We start from the raw sequence: 6,000 nt of genomic DNA, 5'->3' as shown, positions 1-6,000 counted from the left end.
TTTTTGAGATAGAGTCTCCCTCTGTCGCCCAGGCTGGAGTGCAGTGGCACAATCTTGGCTCACTGCAACCTCTGCCTCCCAGATTCAAGCAATTCTCTGTCTCAGCTTCCCAAGTAGCTGGGACTACAGGTGCCTGCCACCATGCCTGGCTAATTTGGTATTTTTAGTACAGACAGGGTTTCACCATGTTGGCCAGGCTGGTCTTGAACTCCCAACCTCATGATCCATCCGCCTCGGCCTCCCAAAGTGCTGGGATTACAGGCATGAGCCAACTAGAAGCTATTTATATTATTTTTCTGAGTTTCAAGCTTTAATCTTTTTTTCTGAATTTCCCTGAAAGGGACAGGATGAAATGATAGAGGTTTTAATACAAGGCCAAGCCTGGTGGCTCACAACTGTAATGCCAGCACTTTAGGGGGCCAAGGCAGGAGGATCGCTCGAGCCTAGGAGATCAAGACCAGCTTGGGCAACATAGTAAGACCTGGTCTCTATTTTTAAAAAAGGGAGGGGTGGGGAGAAGGTCCTAATACGATTAAAACACTTACGGTTTAAATCACTAGTTTTCCTAATGAGTAATTCTGCACTGACTTCTTTGTAAACATACTTTAGGCAGTATATCAGGGTGACTACAGGGCACCCTCAAACTTTGAGAATTAAATAAAATAAATACCTAATAAATGAGATTCAGTGTGTACAGAAGTCACTGAAAAGATAAAATATTCTCAGAGCAGGAACAGGAAATTCAAGCACTTTATTACAGCCCAATGAGGGGTAATTGATAGAGCAGACAAAAAAACCATGTCAGAAGAAAGGATATCGAGAAATGAGTAAGAGAGGCAGCAAAAGCAGGAGTGAGCATCCTGTGGTGGGTCTGGCTGTTGTCAGCCATTTAAGTCCCCCAACTAATCCTCTCACTGATTCCAGGCTCACCCAAAACTCTCTGGTGATGGGTACCACGACTTTCCATGTAGGCCTGTCTTCTGGGGGACTGACATTCAATTGGCCGATAAGTCAACGGGAACTTCTGGAACACACAGGAATCTCATACTATGACAAAAACTGGCACTTTTGTTTTTGTGAGTTTTGGTAGGTGTGCCCCGTCTCCCTAGTTCAGCACAAGTGTAGCACAACTTCAGCTGGAGCTTCCAATCCTTCCAAACCCAAGTAATGAGTAAATGGGGAGCCTGCCCATAGGCCCCCAAAGGCTGGGTTCCCAGGTACCCCCTGAAAGCTGCTGGTTCCCCAGAAAGGTTGCCTCTCTTGACTGACGGATGGCTCAAAAGTGCAAAAGGAATGTTATTTGACATTTATTCTTTACATTTCTAGAATTTCACTTCCAGAAGGCATGAAAACAAACTTTAAAGCTCTGTTTTGCAATGTGGCAATTCCTCAAAGAGCTAAAAACAGAACTACCATTGGACCCAGCAATCCCATTATTGGGTATATACCCAGAGGAATATAAATCATTCTACTATAAAGACACATGCATGCAAATGTTCACTGTAGCACTATTCACAACAGTAAAACATGGGTCAACTTAAATGCCCATCAATGACGGATTGGATAAAGAAAACGTGGTATATACACACCAAGGAATACTATACAGCCATAAAAAGAAATGAGATAATGTCTTTTGCATGAACATGGATAGAGCCAGAGACTGTTATCCTTAGCAAACTAATGCAGGAACAGAAAACCAAATACCACCCTTGTAAGTAGGAGCTAAATGATGAGAACTCATGGGCACAAAGAAGGAAACAACAGGCTCACGCCTGTAATCCCAGCACTTTGGGAGGCCGAGGCAGGCAAATCACCTGAGGTCAAGAGTTTTGAGACCAGCCTAGCCAACATGGTGAAACCCCATCTCCACCAAAAGTACAAAAAAAATTTAGCCCGGCGTGGTGGTACATGCTACCTGGGAAGCTGAGCAGGAGAACTGCTTGAACCTGGGAGGCAGAGGTTGCAGTGAGCGGATATTGCACCACTGCACTCAAGCCTGGGCAACAGAGCGAGACTTCATCTCAAAAAAAAAAAAAAAAAAAAAAAAAAAAAGAAGGGAAGAACAGATAATGGGGCCTACTTGAGGGTAGAGGATGGGAGAAGGGAGAGGAGCAGAAAAAATAACTATTGAGTACTAGGCTTAGTACCTGGGTGACAAAATAATCTGTACAACTGTTATATAGGTAAACCGTGACATAAATGTATCTATATAACAAACCTGCACATGTATGCCCAAGACTAAAAAAAAAAAAAAAAAAGCTGTGCTTGTTTGTGAGGTAGCTAAGAGGCCATTTATCTCCTTTTTTTTATTTTTTGACACAAAGTCTCACTCTGTTGCCCGGGCTGGAGTCCACAAACTCTGCCTCCCGGGTTCAAGTGATTCTCCTGCCTCAGCCTCCTGAGTAGCTGGGATTACAGGTGCCCACCACCACGCCCAGCTAATTTTTGTATTTTTAGTAGAGACGGTATTTCACCATGTTGTCCAAGCGGTCTTGAACTCCTGACCTCAGGTGATCCACCTGCCTCAGCCTCCCAAAGTGCTGGGATTATAGGCGTGAGCCACTGTTCCTGGCTTATCTTCATTTTAGTAGATACTTTTCCACATTGTGTACATGGGGAAGACAACTACTATGACTAAAACCCAAATTATAGTTTAATTAAATTAAAAATTTGATATTTTGCCAGGCATGGTGGCTCATGCCTGTAATCCCAGCACTATGGGAGGCCAAGATGGGTGGATCGCGAGGTCAGGAGATCGAGACCATCCTGGCTAGTACAATGAAACCCTGTCGTTACTAAAAATACAAAAACTTAGCCAGGCGTGGTGGCAGGCACCTGTAGTCCCAGCTACTCTGGAGGCTGAGGCAGGAGAATGGCGTGAGCCCAGGAGGTGGAGCTTGCACTGAACCGAGATCACGCCACTGCACTCCAGTCTGGGCGACTAAGTGAGACTCCATCTCAAAAAAAAAAAAAAAATTTACCACATAGTTGTGCAACTTTGTGAATACACTAAAAGCCAATGAACTGTATACTTTAAAAGGGTGAAATGTATGGTATGTGAATATATCTCAATAAAGCTACTAAAAAACATTATTTAAAAAGAATTCTTCTACATCTAAGGCCTGAGCAGGACTTGCTTTAACTCAACACCCCTGCAGCAGCATAATGTGGTTTATTTATTGCTCGACCAGGAACAGGCAACTCTGGGGAGGGTATGTGTTCATCAAGGCCACGCCATCTGCAGAGGTTCTGTTAAGAGCCTAGGTCTCCCCTTGGGTTAGCCCCCAATGAAGGGCCATTGTCAATGGCCCCTCCTCAAAGGAGCCTGACTGCTGCTCTCGACAGGGGCTTCCTAAAGGAAGGGCTACTTGCTCCCAAAGGAGAGCTCAATGCCATTAGCATTTCTGTATACTTCTTCAAGATTTCCAATGCTACTTACCATTTCTGTGCACCTTCTTTTTTTTTTTTTTTTTTGAGACGGAGTCTTGCTCTGTCACCCAGGCTAGAGTGCAATGGCTGGATCTCAGCTCACTGCAAGCTCCACCTCCTGGGTTTACGCCATTCTCCTGCCTCAGCCTCAGGCGCCCGCCACCTCGCCCGGCTAGTTTTTTTTTTTGTATTTTTCAGTAGAGATGAGGTTTCACCGTGTTAGCCAGGATGGTCTCGATCTCCTGACCTCGTGATCCACCCGTCTCGGCCTCCCAAAGTGCTGGGATTACAGGCTTGAGCCACCGCGCCCGGCCTTTGTGCAGCTTCTTATCACTCAAATGACTAGTTTTGGAGTCAGCGTTAACATTCCAATGCCTTACACACTTGCTGGTTTCCTTATGACATTCAGTGTTTGTGTTCTGCACCCACTTAACTAATGTATGTGGCTACCTGAGAGTTGAGCATATTCTGTTTTAGTATCTTTTCTCCTACCACAAAAACAAAGGCTGGAATCCTGTATTTTGCTATCATTTCTACTCCTACTTGATTTGATACAATTCTCGAGTTAAATAAGAAATACCTTTTGTCTCAACAACAAACTTCTTAGGAGATCCTCAGTCAAGCTTCTAACAGAAAAGCAGGAGAACCAGATAGGAACCAGGAGCCAGAAACCTGTCTTAAGACTGAGGCTCGTCAGGATTTTATAAGAGAATCACATATTAGTATCATACTCGAGTCTGTCATTTTCTCTAACACTCTTTCCTTACCCCCAGAACAAGTCCACTGATTGTCTTAGAGCAGCACTTTTTTTTTTTTTTGAGACAAAGTTTCGCTCTCGTTGCTCAGGCTGGAGTGCAATGGTGCAATCTCGGCTCACTGCAACCTTCACCTTCTGGGTTCAAGCGATCCTCCTGCCTCAGCCTCCTGAGTAGCTGGGATTACAGGCGCCTGCCACCACGCCCAGCTAATTTTTATATTTTCAGTAAAGACGAGGTTTCACCATGTTGACCAGGCTGGTCTTGAACTCCTGACCTCAGGTGATCCACCCACCTCAGCCTCCCAAAGTGCTGGGATTACAGGTGTGAGCCACCACGCTTGACCCCAGTACTTTTTTTTAAAAAAGAGAGAGGATCTTCCTAGGTTGCCCAGGCTGGAGTGCAGTGGCTATTCACAGGCATAATCACAGCTCACTGCCGCCTTCAAATCCTTATCTCAAGCGATGCTCCAGCCTCAGTCTTCCGAGTAGCTAGGACTACAGGCACACACCACCATGCCTGGCTAATTTCTTAAAAATTATTTGTAGCGACAAGGTCTTGCTATGCTGTCCAGGCTGGTCTTGAATTCCTGGCCCCAAGTGATCCTCCTGCTTTGACCTCCCAAAATGTTGGGATTACAGGTGTGAGCCACAGCACCCAGGTTGGAGCAGGAATTTTTAATTCTCAATTTCACAGATGAGAAGACTGAAAGAAGTTAAAGGTCACAGATAGAGGAAGGGGCAGAAGAAGAATGCCACCCCAGTTCTTTTCCACTGTCCCATACAGCACAGCACTCCGTCCAAATACTGCTGGGTCATCAGACCATGACAGCTGACAAAGGCCAGAGGCCCCCTGCAGCTAGGTCCAGCCTGGGTATTCCCAGCATTCACAGGGCCAGTCTAGCTACCTCCTTCCACTTCCTGTTTCCTTGCTAATGGAAAAGAAAGGATGCTCCTCCTTGCTTTCTAAAGTCCCAGGAGGTCTGCCAGCTGTGTAATCCAGCACTTTTGGAGGCGGCGAGGCGGGCGGATCACAAGGTCAGGAGACGGAGACCACAGTGAAACCCGTCTCTACTTAAAAATACAAAAATTAGGCCGGCGTGGGGTGGCGGGCGGCCGTGTCGTGCTCAGTCCTACTACAGGAGGCTGAGGCAGAGGAGAATGGGCGGTTGAACCCGGGAGGCATGAGCTTGCAGTGAGCTGAGATCAGCCCACCTGCACTCCAGCCTGGGCGACACAGCAACTCGCTAACTGTCTCAAAAAAAAAAAAAAAAAAAAAAAAGTTGCTTCAAAGAAAAGAAAATACTCTGCACAACAGATACTTCTGCTGGAAACGAGATGGTCACTTTCCCTTTTTTTTTTTGAGACAGGGTCTTGCTCTGTTGCCCAGGTTGGAGTGCAGTGGTGTGATCTTGGCTCACTGCAACCTCTGCCTCTCTGGTTCAAGTGATTCTCTGTGTCTTAGCCTCCCAAGTAGTTGGAACCATAGGTCCGTGCTACCAGGCCTGGCTAATTTTTTTTTTTTTGTATGTTTAGTAGAGATGGGGTTTCACCATGTTGGCCAGGTTGGTCTCCCTACCTCAAGTGATCTGCATGCCTCGGACTCTCAAAGTGTTGGGATTACAGGCACGAGCCACTGCGCCTAGACAGTAACTTTTCATTGTTCCTATGAACTAAGAGGTTTAAGGAACTTAAAATCTCGTTTTTTATAGGACTGATGCTTATCTCAGAAACTGTTAAACTTATGATGAGGGTGGTAGCTATATTCTTATTATTTTTCCCCCAAAAGGATTAAAAATAAAATCAATAGTGTTGGT

General features: G+C 45.5%; 1 protein-coding gene across 1 annotated transcript in view; it reads right to left on the bottom strand.

Moving 5' to 3' along the window:
- The window catches only part of GID4 (GID complex subunit 4 homolog), a 26,179-nt gene that overhangs the window by 13,771 nt on the left and 6,408 nt on the right, over positions 1 to 6,000 (bottom strand). The window lies entirely within an intron of this gene.

The sequence above is a fragment of the Rhinopithecus bieti genome, unplaced genomic scaffold (genome assembly GCF_001698545.2).
Source record: "Rhinopithecus bieti isolate Rb0 unplaced genomic scaffold, ASM169854v2 scaffold_26813, whole genome shotgun sequence".
Lineage (NCBI taxonomy): Eukaryota > Metazoa > Chordata > Mammalia > Primates > Cercopithecidae > Rhinopithecus > Rhinopithecus bieti.
This window is presented reverse-complemented; position numbering and strand designations above follow the sequence as displayed.